Genomic DNA, 19,905 nt, shown 5'->3' on the forward strand with positions numbered 1-19,905 from the left:
GCTATCCTGAGGGAAACTTCGGAGGGAACCAGATAGAGCCAGGAGGCTCTCCATCCTGCATGCCTCCCACCAAGAGGAGCGGGGTCCCTTCGCAGGCCCTTGGCCCCTTCTCTTCCAGGGTGCCCTGCCACGTGAGAAGGGCAGCTCCTCAGTCGCCCGGACCCAGTGGGGCTGGGATTCAGGTGCGGGACGGCCCAGCCGGTGCCAAGGCCTTTTGAGGGAGGGGTGGTACCAGCCCGGGATGCATAGCCATTCGGTTCCGTCTTGGAGAGGAACAGGGGACGGGGGCTGCCCCAATGCCCAGTCCCTCACGCGTCGCTTGGGCCCTCCTGCAGGGTAGGAAGAGGCCCACCGAAGTCCCGGTCCTTACCCGAGCACCCCATGTGGCCGCAGAACGCTCCACCGGCCGGGGCGCACCAGGGCAGGGTCAGGCCCTGTGCCTAGGGTATGTGCTTGCAGGAGGTGGCCGAGGGTTTCCGGTTGGGGCTGTCGGTCGCTTGGGCCGCTCCATCGTTAATGATCCTTCCGCAGGTTCGCCTACGGAAACCTTGTTACGACTTTTACTTCCTCTAGATAGTCAAGTTTGATCGTCTTCTCAGCGCTCCGCCCGGGCTGTTGCTGGCCCAGGCCGGGCCGATTCGAGGACCTCACTAAACCATCCAATTGGTAGTAGCAACAGGAGGTGTGTACAAAGGGCAGGGACTTAATCAACGCAAGTTTATAACTCGCACTTACTGGGAATTCCTCGTTCATGGGAAATAATTGCATTCCCCAATCCCCATCACGAACGTGGGTTCAGCGGGTTACCCACATCTGTTGCGGAAGGGTAGACACACACTGATCCGCTCAGTGTAGCACCTGTGCAGCCCCGGACATCTAAGGGCATCACAGACCTGTTTTTGCTCGGTCTCGTGTGGCTCAATGCCACTTATCCCTCTAAGAAAATGGACGCCGACCGCTGGGGGTCGCATAACTAGTTAGCATTGAGGAGCCTCATTCGTTATCGGAATTAACCAGACAAATCGCTCCACCAACTAAGAAATGTAAATTGATGCATGTATAGCGCACTACTCACCCGCAAGGGTCTCAAGTCGCTTGTACGAATACCACTGTGGAACCCATCCTGGCTTTCCCTGTGAGGCGTCCACTCCTGGGCAGCCCCAAGGTGGAGGCCATTCATCCTTAGCGTTGTGGGGGCCGTTGTGGAGATTAAGCAAGCTATTGCCCAGAGTTGCAGAGTGGGACTCCATGATTGGAATAGGCACAGAGGCGAGAATTATCAGGTCCGTGGAATTTTGAGCCCAAGACCCTCCGAGGCGGGGAATTGAACCCTGGTCCCGGGCTAGGCCTCTGCATCAGGGTCTGCCGCTCTAACCATTGAGCCACACTTAACATTGGATACCACAGAATCGAGAAAGAGCTATCAATCTGTCAATTCTTTCCGTGTCCGGGCCCGGTGAGGTTTCCTGCGTTGAGTCAAATTAAGCAGCAGGCTCCACTCCTGGTGGTGCCCTTCCATCAATTCCATTAAGTTTCAGCTTTGCAAACATACTCCCCATGGAACTCAAAGAGTTTGGTTTCCCAAAAGCCGCTCAGCGGGTCATGGGACTAACGCTGCCGGATCGCTAGTCGGCATTGTTTATGGTCAGAACTACGACTGTATCTGATCGTCTTCGAACCTCCAACTTTCGTTCTTGATTAAAGAAAACATTCTTTGCAAATGCTTTTGCTTTCTTTTGTCACCTCTAGCGGCACAATACGAATGCCCTCCCTCTTAAACATGGCCCCAGTTCCGAAAACCAAACAAAATAGAACCGGAGTCCTATTCCATTATTCCTAGCTGAAGTATTCAGGCGACCGGCCTGCTTTGAACACTCTAATTTTTTCAAAGTAAACAGTTCGGACCCCCAGGACACTCAGTCAAGAGCATCAAAGGGGCACCGAAAGGCAGGAGCTGGGACAGGTGGTAGCTCGCCTCGCGGTGGACAGCCAGCTCGTTCCCAAGATCCAACTATGAGCTTTTCAACTACAGCACCTTTAATATACGCTATTGGAGCTGGAATTACTGCGGCTGCTGGCACCAGACTTGCCCTCCAATGGATCCTCTTCAAAGGATTTAAAGTGTACTCATTCCAATTAAAGGGCCTCGAAAGAGTCCTCTATTGTTATTTTTTGCCACTACCTCCCCGAGTCAGGAGTGGGTAATTTGCGCACCTGCTGCCTTCCTTGGATGTAGTATCCGTTTCTCAGGCTTCCTCTCAGTAATTGAACACTGATTCCCCGCTACCCATGGTCACCATGGTAGGCACAAAAAGTACCATCGAAAGTTGATAGGGCAGACATCCGAATGTATCATCGCCGTCACGGGGATGTGCGATCGGCCCAAGGTTATCTAGAGTCACCAAAGCCGCTGGGCGAGCCCAGATTGTTCTTGGTCTGATAAATGCATGCATCCCAGGAGGTCAGCGCTCATCGGCATGTATTAGCTCTAGAATTACCACAGTTATCCAAGTAACAGATGGAGTGATCAAAGGAACCATAACTGATTTAATGAGCCTTTTGCAGTTTCACTGTACCGGCCGTGTGTACTTACAAGGGCATGGCTTAATCTTTGTGACAAGCATATTCTACTGGCAGGATCAAACAGGTAGTGGCACAGGATCCGCGTGCCCATCTCCCCGACTGGCAACCTTTGCGCGCCCCTCCATCTCTCACTCACCTGGGCGGGAGGGCTCGCTGGAGGGGTGTGGAGCGGTGCGGTTGCACGGGCACCGGCAGGCCCAGCCTTCTTACCAGGGAGGGAGAGGAGGTGGCACCATTCCGAGCTGCTGTGGAAATGTACTGGGCAGGGAGAGGGGTGATGGTGTGGCGCGCACCCGCCTACAGACCTGCTGGGCAGCAGCATCCGAGGGCCTGGGGCCACCCGACCCCTCCTGCTCGGGTAAGACCACTGGGGGGCACGAGCTGCCGGGGCCACTAGGCCTTCGCTCTGCTGGGTATAGGGCCTCCCGCCAGGCAGCAGGCCGTCGAGACAGACGGTCCATGCGGGGTGGAAGATCTTTGCTTGAAACAGCAGCCAAGGCTGCCAAGCAGTCCTTCCCTAAAAGTACAGAGAGTGCCCAATCAATCAGAGTACAGCCGGGGCATCCCTTGCAGGCCAGCCTGCGCAGGGGGTATGGTGGCTTAGCATCCCCTGCCTGCCTGCTCCCAGGACAAGCAGTGTTGCAAAGTCATCCTGTGCCCTGGGCACACCCCAACTTTTTGCTGACTGGAACTGGTGGTAACTGACTCTGACTGACCCTGGGCTCTGTTTAACCAGGCACAGTGCCAATGCCAAGCTAAAAAGAACACATTAGAATACAGTTAGGACAGAGGATTGAAACTACCTAGAAGTCTCCAGTATCCTGGGGTAGGGCAGTTTAGAGGCCAGCAGATTTTCTGCACTGGCACTAGCATGTGTGAAGTGCTGAAGCCTGAGGTCAGTTTAAAAGCATCTCTTGTGGCAAGGACAGCTTTTAAACCTTAAATTGTGCCAAACTTGACTTTGGGGTAGGGGCCCTTAAAAATGAAAACCTACCAAATGTTTGCATATTAGGGACCCCAGGGTCACCCCTAGGTATCCCAGGGGTGGGGGGTCAGTTATCTATAAGGAGCGCCCTTATAAAATGAGTTTTTATATGCCTGGGTAAAGTGACATTTTACATGTCACTCCCCATATTGTGCTAAAGAGCTGCTCAAATTTGACTTTGATGCTAGAAGAATTGGGTAAGGATAATCTGCATGATTTCTTCAGATTCAGAAGCCCTGAAGTCTCCCCTACTTGCACAGGGGGTGGGGGTCCTGTAGAAATTAGGGAAATACTTATTAAATATGGTTTTATAAGTCCTGGTTCTTGAAAAGTGGACCAAGTCATTTTTCATTTTCCCCATTGCAAACCCCATGGCCCATAGGTTAACATGGTGGGAAATGATTGATTAATAAATATTGATAGGAGAGGACTAGCCGGACCATTCAAAGATTTCCTAGAATGGTAGTAGTAAATCCAACAATATTATATTGTAGAATTTCTCCTAAAGTGTACATACAAGAAGTTATGAGACGTTATTGTTTGTAAGTCCAAATTCAGCCTTTCAGTAGTCTGCCCTGATTGGTCAGAGTTCAGTGGAGTAACCAGGCTCCTGGGAGGGCAGTGTGCTGGTCTATAGGAATGCCAGGCCAGGAGGTGGCGTCGTAAACTATGCTCTTCAAAGGCAGTGGGGAGGTCTGGGTTTCAGTCCACTCTGACAACCTTGACCCAGAGTGAGGGCTAGGCTTAAGGAAGGTAGGTGCAGATGGTAGGGGGAGAGTCCATGGAAATAAGCCATCCCAGGGGGTGTGTTTAGCCAGTTCTTACCTCCTTGCTGGAAAATCAGCCATTATGGATTTTGAAAAATGATGCAATCTGGGACAAACTAATGCCACACTCTACAGGATATGGTCATAACTATGAGGAGTTGCCCTGCTCTCATTGGTCAGCAGTGACCTGGTGCTTGACCCAGAGAATTTTGAATATGTATCTGAGAGAGGCAGAGCCCTCCAGATCTGCTGCTTGAAACTGAATGAAGCAAGAAGTGCCCTGCTGAAGATTTTGCTGTGCAAGGAACTCTAAGGCCTGACCTATGAAGACTACACCATCTGAAACTACAGCCCTGTGGATTACCTTGCTGCCAAAAGACTCAAGAGTGGAACTCCCTGCAAGCTACAGGTTAACAGAGCTCACCTGGACAACCCCACAAAGAATTTAAAGCCTGGAGTGCCAGTGAATTTGTAAGGGTTTTGTTCAAGTGGATTGCAGAATTGAAGTTTCACACTTTCAAGGACCCTCTTGGAGATTCCAGAACCTTGGATTGTGTGTTGGATACTTTGGGACCCACAAGCAGAACGCCAGGAAGGTGTTCTAACTGAACCCTGCTTGCTGAAGAAGGCGGCCCACTACAGTGGTGAGAATTCTTCAGAACAATTTATAAAGGTGTGTCCCTGACAGAGAAAACGAAATGACTTAAAGGGGTGCTGTTGGTTTCTAAGCACTAGAAAGTGACTAATCTTTCAAAATTCATATCTCCGGTTCCCTAGAGTGGATTAATTTTGTTTTGGTGTCTTTTAAAAGGTAAAAATACTACCTATTTTTATAAATTGGTGTTGGATTTTTATTTTGTGTTGTGTCTTAATTATTTACTGAAATGGTGTTTTTAAATGATTTACATACCTGTCTTTGAAGTTAAGCCTGTCTTCTCGCAGCCACGTAACACAGTCCTATCATGTGTTAGTGGCCTTATTACCAGTGGCTGACCTACATTTGCCCCTACCAATAACCCACTTTCCGACAAGCAGACTCATAGAAAAAGGATCATCAGGAAGGGGCCCGAGAGGCAGGTGCGTACCCAGACCGCTGGGGGGCCCAGCAGGCGGGCCCGGGTGTTGCCTTCCCCCGTCTTGGTAGAACCAAGCTTAAATTAGGTCCCAAAATTGGACAAAATAGACCCTAGAACACAGGTGCTCTTTCCTCGAGTCTCGAGTACCATCTTTGACCTCTTTCCTGGCTAGAAAAGTAAATTAGCTTGAGGACAGTCAATGCAGTAATCTGCCCTTGCCCTATTCCATGGTGACAGAATTTAGTAGGACTTTCTCCATTTGACGTACTGTTTATTCTGCTACATGTACCTTATAATCACTGTTTGATTTAGTTTTCTGAGGATGATGCACTGTATGTGAAAGTTTCTTTGCATTGTACATAACTGTTGGGCACATTATTTTATGTAAAAAAAGTCACCAATGTATATATACAGATAAGAGAAGGCAAGGAAGCCTTTGTATAGTTTGTTTACTGACAGGTATGAATGTTTTGTAAATCAAATATGAAAAAAGAAGAAAAATATAAATGAACATATCCCAAAGATAATTAAAAAATCATTTGGGAAAGAATTACATTTGTTTGATTAATGGTGGCAGAGGCAACTTGTTTTTTGTTCATGTCTTCCTCCGTCTCGGCATCTCAAGGAGGTCTGCCTGAGCAAACTCAGAGAAAAAAGGACTATTGGGAAGGGGCTGAGAGGCAGGTGCATACCCGGGACACTGGGGGCCCCGGCGGGTGGGCCCGGGTGCTGCCTTCCCCCATCTCTGCATTGCTGGACCTCACGGAGGTATGCCTGAGCAAACTCAGGGAAAAAGAACCATTGGGAAGGGGCCAAGAGGCAGGTGAGTACCCGGGCCCCTGGTGGCCCCGGTGGGCGGGCCCAGGTGCCGCCTTCCACTGTCTCGGCATCGCCAGACCTCATGGAGGTCCAACTGAGGAAAAAACCTCGAAGAAAAAGGACCATCGGGAAGGGGCTCAGAGGAAGGTGCGGACCTGGGCCCCTGTGGGCCCCGGCGGGCAGGACCGGGTGCTGGCTTCCCCCGTCTCAGCATTGCCCGAACTCACGGAGGTCTGCCTGAGCAAACTCTGAGAAAAAGGAACATCTGCAAGGCACGTGCGTACCCGGGCACCTGCCTTTCCCCTGATTCAGAACCTCCGGACCTCACGGAGGTCTGACTGACCCTCTCCCTAGTAATCCAGAGGAAAATTACCCCCCTTTCTTATAATCCGTGCACACGAGGTGACAGAGGAGACCCAAAGCGCAAAACCTCCTGGAGCCCTCGCTGGGATTGGGGAGGCAAATGATACCTGATCGGGTCTTCCAGGGAAGTTCGGCCATCTGGTCACCCCCTAGGAAAGCATTGGGTGTGACCAGATGGCCGAGGGGATTGGTGCGACCAGATGGCCGGGGGAATAGGTGCGACCAGATGGTCGAAGGGTATCGGTGCGACCAGATGGCTGAGGAGAAAGGTGCATCCCGATGGCCAGGCATGAAATGGCCCCAATGAAGGAGTGAGCGGACGCCGGGCATGGGGGACCAGAGGCCCAGGGCTCCAGCTAGACCCCAGCCATGGAGGCTGCGAGGGGGACCCGATGGGTCCGCTGACATAGGACCCACGGACACCTTCACAAGCAGGGGAGGCCTGCAAGGAACCAATGGACCCCAGTCCTGGGCCCTTGGTGGAGCAGCAGGCCGACGGACTGGGCCTGGGGACGGAGCTCCTGACCCGGGCCCAGCGGGCCCCTGGACCCAGCCAGGGCTCCCAGGCCCAGAGGCGCTGGGGAAGCCTCCCTGGGCCTGCTGGACACCATCCCGGGCAACCTGCCATGCGGCGGACCGAGGACGGAGCCCGGGGTGGGGAGGCCACACTCTCAGGGGCCCTCAGGGGCCCGGATAGAGCTCCTGAACCCAGCCAATCAAGGGGAGGTTCCCCGGGCACCACAGAACCCATCCTGGGCCTTTGGCAGTACGGCAGGCCGGGGGACATGGCCCAGGGCCAAAGCACCCGACCCAGGGCCCAGTGGGCCCTGGACCTAGTCAGGGCTCCCAGGCTCAGAAGCACAGGGAAAGCCCTGGTCCCTCTGGACCAAGGATGGAGCTCAGGGTGGGGAGGCCATCCATCCCCAGGGCCCCCAGGGCTGGAGCTCCAAAACCCAGCCAAGCAAGGGGAGGCTCCCCAGGCACAACGGAACCCGTCACAGGCCATTGGCAGTGCAGCAGGCTGGGGGACTGGGCCCAGGTCCGGAGCACCCGACCCCAGGCCCGGTGGGACCCCTGGAACCAGCTGGGGCTCCCATGCCCAGAGGCGAAGGGGGAGCTCCCTAGGCCCACCGGAATCAATCCTGTGCACCCTGCCATGCGGCAGGACCAAGGACAGAGCTTGGGGTTGGGAGTCCACTTTCCTGGCAGCCCCTGGACCCAGCCCATCAGGGGAAGGCTCACCGGGCCCGCCGGACCCCATCCAGGGCAGCCTGCCACGCAGCAGGCCCAGGGACGGACCTAGGGCTGGGGTGGCATCCTGGCCCGTCTAGCTGCCAGCTGAGGGCCACTAGGCCGAGAGAGGTCCCAAAGTACGTTACGTTACGTTAAAATTATTTATACCGCGCACTTTCACCAACGGTTTCATGGCGCTCTTTGACAGGTGCAGTGATCCAGGGTGAAGGGATTATTCGTAGGCAGATTGAAAGAGCAGGGTTTTTAGTAGTCTGCGAAAGCAGTCATAGTTGGGGCATAGACGAAGTGAAGGTGGCAGGGAGTTCCAAGTGGAGGGGGCCAGAACAGAGAAACTCAAACCACCGTGCTTTTTCTGTTTAAATTTGGGGACCACTAGGAGGTTGAGAGATGCTGAACGAAGAGCTCTAAGGGGAATGTGACGAGTCAAGTACCTTGTCCCAAGTAATCCAGAGGAAGGCTACCCCCCTTTCTGGGAACCTGTGTGCACCGTGAGGCTCAGGGGACCCTAGGCGCGAACGTGCCCAACCTCCAAGAGCCCTTGCTGGGATCCAGGAGGCAATTGGCCCCTTATCGAGAAGCCTGGCCATCTAGTCACACCATAGGAAAACATTGAGTGCGACCAGATGGCTGAGGTGAAAGGTACGACCAGATAGCCGGGACCCAACGGACTCCCAGCTTCCCACCCCAAGCCTTCGTGGTAGGGCTCCCACATGCCCGCGCAGGGCAGGGCTCGGGGGCCCCGATTCCAGGTGGGGGCTCAGAGACCCTGGCTGGGCCTCAGGCACGGGGAGGACCACCGGAGCTCTCAGGCCCGGACGCCTGTGGGAGGACTGCCTGGGACCCATGGAGCCTGTCCCGGGTACTTTGCCACAATGTGGGCTGGAGCCCCCCTGGACGGAGGAGAGGTGTTATCCCAGCATAGCCCATCTGGTCACCGGGAGAAAACCGGCAGCCCGGGAGGGAAGTCCCGGCATGCCCTTCCCTAGTAATCCGGAGGAAGGCTACCCCTCTTTCTGGGAACCCATGTGCAACAATTGATAAAGAGGACCCAGGGCGTAGAGGCACCCGACCTCCTGGAGCCTCCACTGAGATCGGTGAGGCAGATGACCCCTCATCAGGACTTCCAGGGAAGCCTGGCCATCTGGTCACCAGATTGGAAAGCAGTGCGTGCAACCAGATGGCCAAGGGGAAAGGTGTAACCAGATGGCCGGGACCAAAATAATGCCAATCTGCCTGCCCCGAGCCTTCACGGAAGGGCTCCTGCCTGCCTGCCCTTGCTGGGCTCTTGGACTGCAGGGCTTCGGGGCTGCAGGGCTCCGGGGCTACAGGGCTCCTGGGCTGCAGGGCTCCAGGGCTGCAGGGCTCTGGGGCTGCAGGGCTCAGGGGGGCCCTGAAACCCCACGCTGGGCCTCAGGCACGGGGAGGACCACTAAAGCTCTCGGGCCCGGACGCCTGGGGGAAGACTGCCCGGGACCCATGGAGCCCGTCCCGGGCACTTTGCCATGCTTTGGACTGGAGCCCCGTAAAGGGAGGAGAGGTGTTGTCCCAGCATAGCTCATCTGGTTACCAGCAGAGAACAGCCAGCCCGGGAGGGGTGTCCCGGCATACCCTGCCCCTAGTAATCCGGAGGACGGCTACCCCTCTTTCTGGCAGCCTGCGCGCACTGAGTGATGGAGAGGACCCAGGGTGAGGAGGTGCCCGTCCTCCTGGAGGCCTTGCTGGGATCGGGGAGGTGAATGGCCCCTCATCGGGACTTCCAGGGAAGCCCGGCCATCTGGTTGCCCCATTGGAAAGCATTGTTTGCAACCAGATGGCCGGGACCGAAATAGAGCCAATCTGCCTTCCCCAAGCCTTCGCAGGAGGGCTCCTGCCTGCCCTTGCAGGGATCTGGGGCTGCAGGGCTCCGGGGCTGTAGGGCTCCGGGGCTGCAGGGCTCTGGGGCTGCAGTGCCCAGGGGGGCTCCAAACCCCACACTGGGCCTCAGGCATGGGGAGGCCCAGCCACCCGGGGGAGGACTTCCCGGGACCCATGGAGCCTTGCAGGTCGCCAGGGCTCTGCACCAGGGACCCTTGTCCCGGGCAAACAGACCTTCTGGGCGTGCCCTCGTTTTCCACACATTTTTCCTAAATTCTGCTTAGTGTGCATACTGGCACTACGCAAACTACGCACAGCCCTAGTATTTTACTGACCTCTAGTGGTCGATTTCTATCAAGACAGTTCAATTGAGACAATTGAACAGAATGAAAAGTCCCTATGCTGAAGCAGACAAGCCCTAGGGCTGATCTCCAGAGCCCACAAAGTACATACACATATAAGTATATACTAAGGTATATACAAGAGGTCTTTAATGCTAAACCTAAAAATGTATAGCCTCCTAACAGACACCATCAACAGAACAAAGCATCTTTAAAACACCGTCAAACGCTCACTCGAGCTCCAGTCTGCAACTGCAACCCTGACACCCTGTGGATAATAAAAGAGTCGCTGCAAGCACAAAGATTAAAACCCGATGGTTAGATGTGTGCTATACAAATGCCAGTAATATAACATAATTTAAAGCAACGATCCGAGCTCACCATTACGGCAGCAGGATCTGAAGCAAGTCTTTTAAGGCATGGAGCACAAGGCATGTTCTTTCTGATAGCAGTTCAAACACCGAGAGCCTTCCTTCGTGATGGTGTGCACTCTGAAATTGCGGTTTGCATCGGACTATAAAATAGCAGCATGTATTCAGATTCCAATTTCACAGCCAATTATGTGATTATTGAGCTTCGCATTCTGGGCAGTCCACGGTGAGTAATTAAGTCATCTAAATCCATGAAAAACCTTGAAAAAAGACCCTCCATGCAAATGCAGAATGGAAGCATGCTACACCAAAGCCACAATTACAAAAATGTTCAAACGATGTGGTAGAATCCAATGAAAATTTTGGATTTTTGCAAAACAGAGTTGAACTTGTAAAACGTAAAAAAAATTCTCAAGCTTTCTCTAACAATAGTGTACAAAGAAATGTGACAAATATTGCCCCGATGACTGTAACAGCAACTCATGCAGTGTGCTAAAGTTTTCAAAGTACAAAACGACCTTCACAAAGGGTGATTTGACGGGCATCAGCTGCATTGCATAGTCTAAAAATAGTAATGTGGTGGGGTTGGGAGGCTGCCTCTCTCTAGATTGTACCAGTCAGTAATGTGGTGGCATGGTAAAGTTCTATGGCATATTTGAAGAAGATTGGAATAACATAGCCTGGGTTCCATTATTTATATTACAACTCTGCTCTTCTACTGTTCCTCAGAATCTATCCCAGAGCTCCGGTCTATTGTCTCAGTAGTCACACCCCTGTTGTAACGGCCCTTTCCTTCATAATTCACATTAGACGTTATTTAATAGAGGACGTCCTATCTAAACACCAAGGTTCAACTTTCCTAAATCGATTTAGTGATATTGCGCTACTTCACTAAGACATCAGCTTATGTCCTCATTGTCTGCGTTTTAAGATATGCCAAGCACTTTATGAATAAGAGGTGGCTGGGATAATAATGGGTGCCCACGACCTTCTGCGCATAAAGTTTTATTTGTACAACACACGAGAAATGTGAGGTTAGCGGCTTAGTTTCCCTGACATTACCGCTGACTTGACACAGGTGGATACAGCCAGTGAGGTGAGCGGTCTAGTTCCCATCCACTACACCATCATGTGACTATGCGTCATATGCTCACGCCCCACTAGTCTGAATTGCCTTCTGGTATATGTACAATGCGAATCGGATTCCGGGTTAACATTCGGGTCCACGGAGGGCAACCAGTAGGTGCAGAGCGGGCACGGACCTTCAGAGAAGTAATTAGCATGGGTTCCTGTGATGTGGCCACTTTTGATTGCCTGAGTGAGTGCACTTCGTACTCATTTTCTTTCGTTATTTACAGGGTTTGACATGACGTCAAGCGCCCCCCCCACAGGATAAATGTTGTGAAGTCTATTTTACTTCACGTAAGCCCTCATTTTCCATGTGTTTATATCTTCTTATAACACTTGCCTACTTAATGATCACCAATACCGTGAACGTGAGTTCCTGTTACTCTCGCGTCCTGACAATAGAGTCATGTTCTTTACTTTAACTAATAAATCCCAGCAATACCAGCAATTAGCGTGCATGATCAAGAAGCGCACCACTGTTTTCAGGGATAGGGTGATTGAGCACATTAAGAAAGCACCTGGTTGGCACATTGTGTTAGTGTTTAGTTGCCACTGACATAGAATCCGCAGGTGAAGTACTGAGCGCTATGTACCATTTATTGGAGGGCACAACGACAACAGCATGAGGCACCAAAACAATTAAGTAGCAATGAATACTCTGCAATTTGTTGTGTGTGCTTTCATGTCTAATTATTCTTATAGATCCAAAGCGGCTTTCGGAAATCCTGAATGTTTGATCGGATAAACCGTGAGTTTGCTCAATATATATCCCACACAGGTCAGGGTGCGCCTTAGCCTGCGCATACCGCCCTGGTGGGTTGGTCCTGATGAAAGCTTTGCAAATAGCACTTTGAAGCAGAAACATGTCGACCACTTTTTAGTTCCCATAACAAATTGGACGCGTCTGGTCAATTTAGCCAGATCGATCACATCCAACTCACATGTTTTACTGTTGCCTGGTTTTCTACCATTAAACTTTTTGGGGAATTAACCGAGGCATCTTTTGAACTCACTATTTCTCACAATCACACACACGTATCACATAAAAAACCAGCTCTGCTGTAACCAGGCGTTGTAGCACACCAGCGAGGTACTCGACCTCTCTGGTGGGGACCCAATGATGAAGCATGTCACCAACTAGGTTTGTGAGTGAGGGTTCTTTTCAAACAAGAGTGTTTCCTTGTGTTGTTTTCCCGCCCTGTCCATTGTTTGGCCTCACTCTTCTGTTGTATTTTGATATTGATTGGGGGACCAAGAGTGGTTCCTTCTTTTTTCCCTCCCTCTCCTGCGGTTATAATTTTATAATTGAAAGAAGCACAGGTCACTGCCTTAGGTGAAGTCCTGAAGACACTAGCTATTCAGATAGATCAGGTGAGTTGGTTATGGTGGACATCTATGTCATGTGCTAAAAGTGTGGAGTAGTGGTATAACTCAATTAGGAAAAGCACAAGTCACTGATCTTTCTCATGCAGATAAGGCCCATATTAGGCTATTGCAAATCCCTGCCTATTGAGTTGGCTTAGTTGAGTTATTTTGTGCTGGTACTATAGCACGGTTGGTCAAGGAAAATACTAGTGGGCACCTCAGCCTGTTACTCTGATGCAGGGAGGCTATTGAGGTAGGTGGGTAGCTCCTGTGACATGACTGGTGCTCAGCTTACAGGATGGGGAGGGGCATGGTATGTTTTGTCACAGCCCAAGTGATGCTTAAGTAAGCCGGCTCTCTTGTTGTTAAGATAGCACTGTCGACTCTGGCAAATGCTAGGAGAAAGCCCATTTGGTTTGGACAACGGTTTCAAGTTAGTTCAAGTGCTTAAGAAAGGCACATATGATGCATTTCACCTGGTGATAACATAGCATGATGAACTGGGTCAGTTGGTCGAGGATCTAGGTTGTAGCATCTCATAGTTTATTTGGGATCAACAGAGGACAAAACAAAAACTCAGTAAACTAGGGTACAGGCTAGTTACCAAACTAGTCTGTAAACAAAACTAGTGACTCAAAGCACTGCATTAGCCAAGTGCCAGTCCTTGCTTTCTTAGACTGAGGTTGTCCAGAGTGGGGTAGAGCTCCATTGGTTATTTCACACCATGCAGACATAGTTACATTGGAAGGTAATGTTTTAGCTGTGTATTTGGTTTGTTTTACTCTGGCTATGTAAGGTGGATTTACTAGAAAAGATGTCACGTCTGTTAGGAGTGCAGGCAATCACAGCTTCTCCTCTCCCCTTCAGCATACCTCCGTCCCACCCTCGCCCTCTCCCCGGTGTTTTCTCTCCACCACCTGCCTCCAGGTGTTTACAGCAGAGGAACCTGGGATCTGACCAGTCCTGGGAAGGAGATCAGTGTGTACCCATCCCCCTCGCCCGTTTTCCTGGAGTTTACCACCGAATACATTTTATAAGGGAGGAATTTGGAGCCTGACTCCCTGGAGGATTTGTGTGGGCACTGCTTGTCTTAGCCTTCCATCCCAGTGTGTATTCCCCCATAGGATGAAGTTGAATCTCAAAATCTGCCCAGAGGAGCTGAGCAAGTGTTGCTCTTGCTTACCTCTCTTGTGGAGAGTGCTCCCCTCAGAGTCTCTGTGGGGAGAAATATGTGACATGATGCCCACAAGGGCTGAGTGAGCATTGTTTACCCTCCTCTGTGCTTGTGGGTACTCCCCAGAAATACTTCACTGGGGTATGCACCAGAAGGTGCTGTGTACAGCTCATCTCCCCTCACTAAACCAGGCGTGTAACCCCAACTTGGTTCTTTACATGTGATCAACTCCGCGTGTCACCAGATGGAGTTGTGTGCACCCCCTGCCTCTGTGCCTTCGAGGCGAACATGAGGGAAACGGGGTGATGGATGAATATAGTGGATCCGTAAAGGGGACTGTGGAGAGGCAGATACTGAGACAGTAGGGGAGGGCTGATGCGCATCTCTCACCTGTAAGGGATCCAGTCCGAGTGGTGCCTCAATGTCATCACTCACTCGCCGGCTGCTGCAGGCCCCTGAGCAGGAGATGAGAAGCCGTTGCTGCCCACCTCACACCTTTGGGATGCAGCCGCAGCATCCTCTGGGCCCAGTCAACTGGGGTGAGGAGGGCAGCTTCAACCTCAGCGAGGGGGCGGTGTGCACCCAGTGTCCCCCGAGCTGGTACCTGTCCTCTCCTGACAGGGCTTACCCAGTGTGTCCCTTTTGCGGGAGCAGATACCGGGGAGGGAGAGCCTGTGGTGCACAAAGCTCTGAGTTGGGCTAACGCGCACTGAGCTCCGCTCCCCATCAGGGCCAGCCAGCCTCCCTCTGTAGCAGTGGCTTCAGCAGCACCATCATGCTTTCCCACTGCACTTCGGAGCCGCAGAAAAATATTGGGCTCCTCCTGTACCTAAGGCAGCAGTGGCACAACAGCGCTTTGCCTACCTCCCAGCTGCCGCTGCTACAGCCCTGCTGTCATAGCAGAGAAGAGAGCACCATCAAGAAACACTCTCGAAGCAAGACGGCAGGAGACAGGCAGCATCCTTTACAACCCAGCAGCCTCGTGCAAGAGGATGTCAGAACAGGCACAGCGACAAACACCACCTCAAAGAGCAAATGTGCCGCCGCCTGTCCTTTACCACTTGGCAACTGAAAATCTGGCAGCAAGGGTCACTGGGTGAATTAAGCCTTTGGTGTCTGTGTAACGTGTCAAGGAAAGAGCACTGTGCCCCTCCCAAAACCAGCTACAAGAGGGTAGGGGAAGGAGTTGCTACCAAGTCACTGTTTGGGATTTGCTCGTTGTCTCCCGAGAGCCTCTGTATTTTTAAACGGGAGTGCCGGCAGGGGAAGAAGGGGGCACAAAGGAGTGCTCACAGTCCACGTACGGTGTAACACTTAAAGTAAAGGGGTCAGTAGCCACGTGAGGTGACAAATAATGACATAGCTGTCATAAGGAGGGACTAACAAGCCCCAAAATGAATCAGAAGACAGCATTTAAGGAGGACAAAGACACAAGCCAATGGGCGGGGAGTGGGTGAAGCTTCCACGAAGCTTCCACTCCGTACTGAATACTGCATGCCTCACAACGTGAGCAACGCATGTGTGCTGCTACTATAGGCGCCACCTAAAAAGCAGCAGAGCACTGTACATGAATTTAGCTAGTAAGAAGAGAAAAAGCTGTGTTGTGGATGGGTAATGCATTGCATGTGAAGAGGTGAGTCTTCAACTCTTTCCAAATTCGAAGCAACGTTGTTGTGGTCCTGATGGATATGGAAATGTTGTTCCAGATCCTGGGTGCACAGATAGAAAGGCCTGTTCTTCTTTTTTACATTTCCAAGTCTGCAGTCTGAGATACCGGCAGTTTTGCTGAGAACCCCAAAGATGGTGATCTTGTCTGCTGATGCAGCTGGTTTTGAAGATGATGTTGACGGCAAGGGGAAGCAAATAATTTCCATCTGGATGGAGTAAGGTGATCATCTTTCTTTAGGACCTGAATGAGACGTGCTTTAGCATATGGGATGGGAGGCCTTAGAGTAGGCCATTACCACTTCGAAAAGTACGAGGACTTGAACAGCAGTTCTTAAATTTCTTTCTCGAAGAAATAATTTGATTTTCTTTAGAAGACAACTGGTACCAAGCCTTATTTGTTTTTGTGGCAATGTGTTACTCGAGGTGAGGAAGACATAGTTCTGGAAGAAATGGTTTGATTTTCTTTAGAAGACAGCTGGTAGCAAGTCGTCTTTGGTTTTTTGTCAATGTGTTTCTTGAGGGTGAGGTTGGAGTGCAGGGGGAATTCAGGTGTCTTTGCATGTGGTAAAGGGTAGGATTCAAAGCCACCAAGTTTCATGTCATTGGGCCACGTTTGTACTATGTGTGTTTTTGCTGTTCTTGGCACATACAGGAATTCTGTCTTGGTAGTATTGAGCTTCAGCTGTGTGCTGGACAACCAGGTATGGATGATGTGGAACCAGTGTTTGAGGCATTGGATGTCTGAAGAAGAGGATACCAAGAAGGTTGATGAAAAAAAAGTCTGAAGATGACACAATGACAGGATACAATATAGATCCCTGGGGGATCTTTTGGGACCTGAAGGTTCATTGACATAAAACTGACCAGGGAGAGTAATTTCAGGCACTTCATAGGACAAATTCCAATCTTTACCCACAGACTGTGTGTAGAACCTGAGGGTTTATGATTATGTTAGATGGCACCAAATGTCACAATGAGAGAGACCAGAAAATAAAAATCAGAAGTGGATATAAAATACACATAAACAGCACTTCCACTATGAGATGAATGTAGGGCAAATTCATCATCCAAAGAGGGATATGGACTAAAATGGAGAAGGAAAATCTTTTGATGAAAGCAAAAATCAGAAAGCACCTTGAAAATGAAAAGTATGGAATGATATTAAACAAGACCCTTTTGGATAAAAACAGGAAAAGGTGCAGCGGAAAGTAGAAGGAAAGCAGAGCCATGATTTGCAAAGACACCACTTTAAACAGTGCTATCAAAAACACCACTTTAGCACAGAAAACTTTCTAAAATGTTTCCCTCAATTGACTTGGGGAAACAGAATGTAGTGATTGAAGAACTAGAGAACGGTCCAAGGAGGGAACAGTGGAATATACTCTGAGTCTGAGAATGCCTTAAGAAGGAGGGACTGGAGGGAAAATACATCCATGACAAACTCTTTTGGAAAACATTGCGAAATCTTAATGAATCACACAAATGATGTAAAAAACCTCTGGAATGACACAATTTTCAAAGACCCCTCAGTGCCTAATAAAGGACTCCAATGTCGACTGTCTACAGAGCATCTGAATAGCTAATTCAACATCAGGAGAAACACACAACCCACAGAAAGCAAACTCTCAGTAGCCAAACTTTAAGTTAAGATGGTGTGTCATGTCCTTTAGGAGAGTCCCATCATGTACATACCAATCACATACATTTTTGTCCATCCACACAACATAACAGTCCTAAACACAGGTGACCGTTTACCTAGTAGCTTACTTCTGTCTCTGCGACAACCAGGCTATTGGTATCTTATCTTAATCCCTGTACCTGATGTACATAAACATGTCTCCAGGAATGGTAAATTTATTCTGTATAAGGGTCACCACTTTTTCCATCCATGGCCAACAGCCTGTTGTGCATGAGTGTTTTTGTTTAAAAAAGGATTAGCAAAGGATTAGTGAATGTTATAAAAACATTGATTCTGGAAGAAACCCTGTAATGATGACTTTAGTATAAAAGACCCTTACTCTCCCTTTCAGACACAGAGGAGAATTCCTTCCAGGCTAGACCGAGGCTCTGCAGGCTGATCCTTCAACAGGCAGAGATCTGACATCCCTTGCGGGATGCCATCCTCGACGCAGCAACGGGGTTCTTCATTCAGAACCATCATATGAGGCATTAGCACTTCCCCAGAAGATTCTTGGCTCCATTAGGATCTATCCCGACATTTACATACACAGGCTTCACCAACAAACTTAGGCTAGGTACATTTAGGTAGGCGACGCATTGTATGAGTACGCCACTGCTAATGCGTTATATTATATGCTTTATTCTTCTTATTAGCACTGTGGTAGAAAGTATCTACTTTTTACGATATTGGTACTAACAATTACATTTGTCTGCTGCTGTCTTTTGATTGTCGCAGCTAATATGTTTCATACTAGACTCACGTTTGACCAATAAATAATTATTTAAACCATTATTGAAACTGTTCCAATCGTCATTCTATTTTATGTGTATCCTGAGAAAAGATACAGTATTATTTCCACAATACCTGAGAAATCGGGGTTGTCATGTTCAGTGGTTCCAAGAAACTACCTACACCTCTCCAGAATACAGGGGGATGTTAGTGGCATCGAAGAGATAGCTGGTCTAACGGCTGACTCATCCTGAGGGGGTGTCCAGAGTCTGTCTGCACAGCAGGCCCTCAGTTTAGGACATACAAAACGTGGAGGTCCTAGGGGGTCCAAAGAACTGCACGACAGTTGTAGCAATTACAGGGGACAATTGGTTAAAGGAGTGAGGACTGGAACATAGGTAGATCCATTCTGGACAAATTACCAACTCATGAATATGGGCAAACCAACATTTACTCATGCTAACACATTTGCATGAGTTCCTTTTCTGAATTGGAATCAGGACTTTCTGAAGCAGAGAGAAGCAGAGAGAGATAAAGACAAGACCTCAAGGCCCAGAAGAGGTCAGGGCTGCCCTGTGATCCAACGCCCTGGAGAAAATAGAGCTGAGGGAGTATGTAACATATCTACCACTGGACTCCAAATTTGAGAAAAAAAATCCTGCAAGAGCTCCAATCTTACTTATGCTAACACATTTTCACGAGTGCCTTTCCTGAATTGGAATCAGGACTTTCTGAAGCAGGGAGAGATAAAGATGACCTCAAGGCCCAGAAGAGGTCAGGGCTGCCCTGTGATTCAACACCCTGGAGAAAATAGATCTGAGGAAATTTGCAACATATCTACCACTGGACTCCAAATTTGAGATAAATATCCTGCAAGAGCTCCAATCTTAGAGAGAAGTCTGACAAGGACAAAAAGATCCTAAAGAAAGATCCTTCTCAGAGTTTATCTTCCTGCTACCAACCCCTGAAACATAACTGGCTGTTAGTGAAAAAAGACGAACATATACACAGGCAAAAACTAGTAATAGTTTCTCAATTCGCAGCCCAATTAGAATCATGTGAGTAGTCAAACAGGGGATACATCTTAGATCAATGTCTTGGGAAAAGGCCTTCTCCGCATCCTTTCATTCCTGTAAACATACCTACTAAACACCATGATGGAAGAAAAGGCCTTGCTATTCCAAATGTACATACTAATCAAAGTCATTGGATTGGCTTCCTTCAGATGTGGAAGACATAGGTTTAGGAAAACCTATATTTAGATCGAGATGTTCAACAACCTCCTCCAGATTTATCTCTTAATATAGCATGCATTTTCCGCAGTATCAGGATTTTCATCTTGATCTGTTGTAAAGACTGAGGGGCATATTAGCAAGCTGAAGTATCACCGCTTTTTTGGGGAATTGTGCCGAGAAAGCGGCGATACTTCCGGCTCCCTATTAACAAGGGCAGGCTAACGCCTGCCTCAAGCCCACTTTGCATGTCAGTGAGAAACATCGCTAATGATATACAAAGTGGGCGTTCCCACGTCCAACCATATGTAAAATGTGGTTGGAGGTGGGAACACCCTATTACCAAGGCAGGCGTTGGGAGAAGAAGACCTGCGATAAACTCGTTTATCGCAGGTCTCCCAACGCCTGCTCTGACCAGGTGTTAAGGCATTGATAACATGGGGGTGTGGATCATAACGCTGAATCCACCCCCCCATATTATCAAGGCACACATTAGCGCGTGAAAACAACGTTTG

The 19,905-nt window shown here is 49.9% G+C and overlaps 1 pseudogene; it reads right to left on the bottom strand.

Annotated features, from left to right (window-relative positions):
- Positions 1–514: 514 nt before the first annotated feature.
- On the bottom strand, positions 515–2,650 carry LOC147735019 (18S ribosomal RNA; annotated as a pseudogene).
- Positions 2,651–19,905: the final 17,255 nt, after the last annotated feature.

This window comes from Lissotriton vulgaris, chromosome 1_2 (assembly GCF_964263255.1).
Source record: "Lissotriton vulgaris chromosome 1_2, aLisVul1.2, whole genome shotgun sequence".
Classification (NCBI taxonomy): domain Eukaryota; kingdom Metazoa; phylum Chordata; class Amphibia; order Caudata; family Salamandridae; genus Lissotriton; species Lissotriton vulgaris.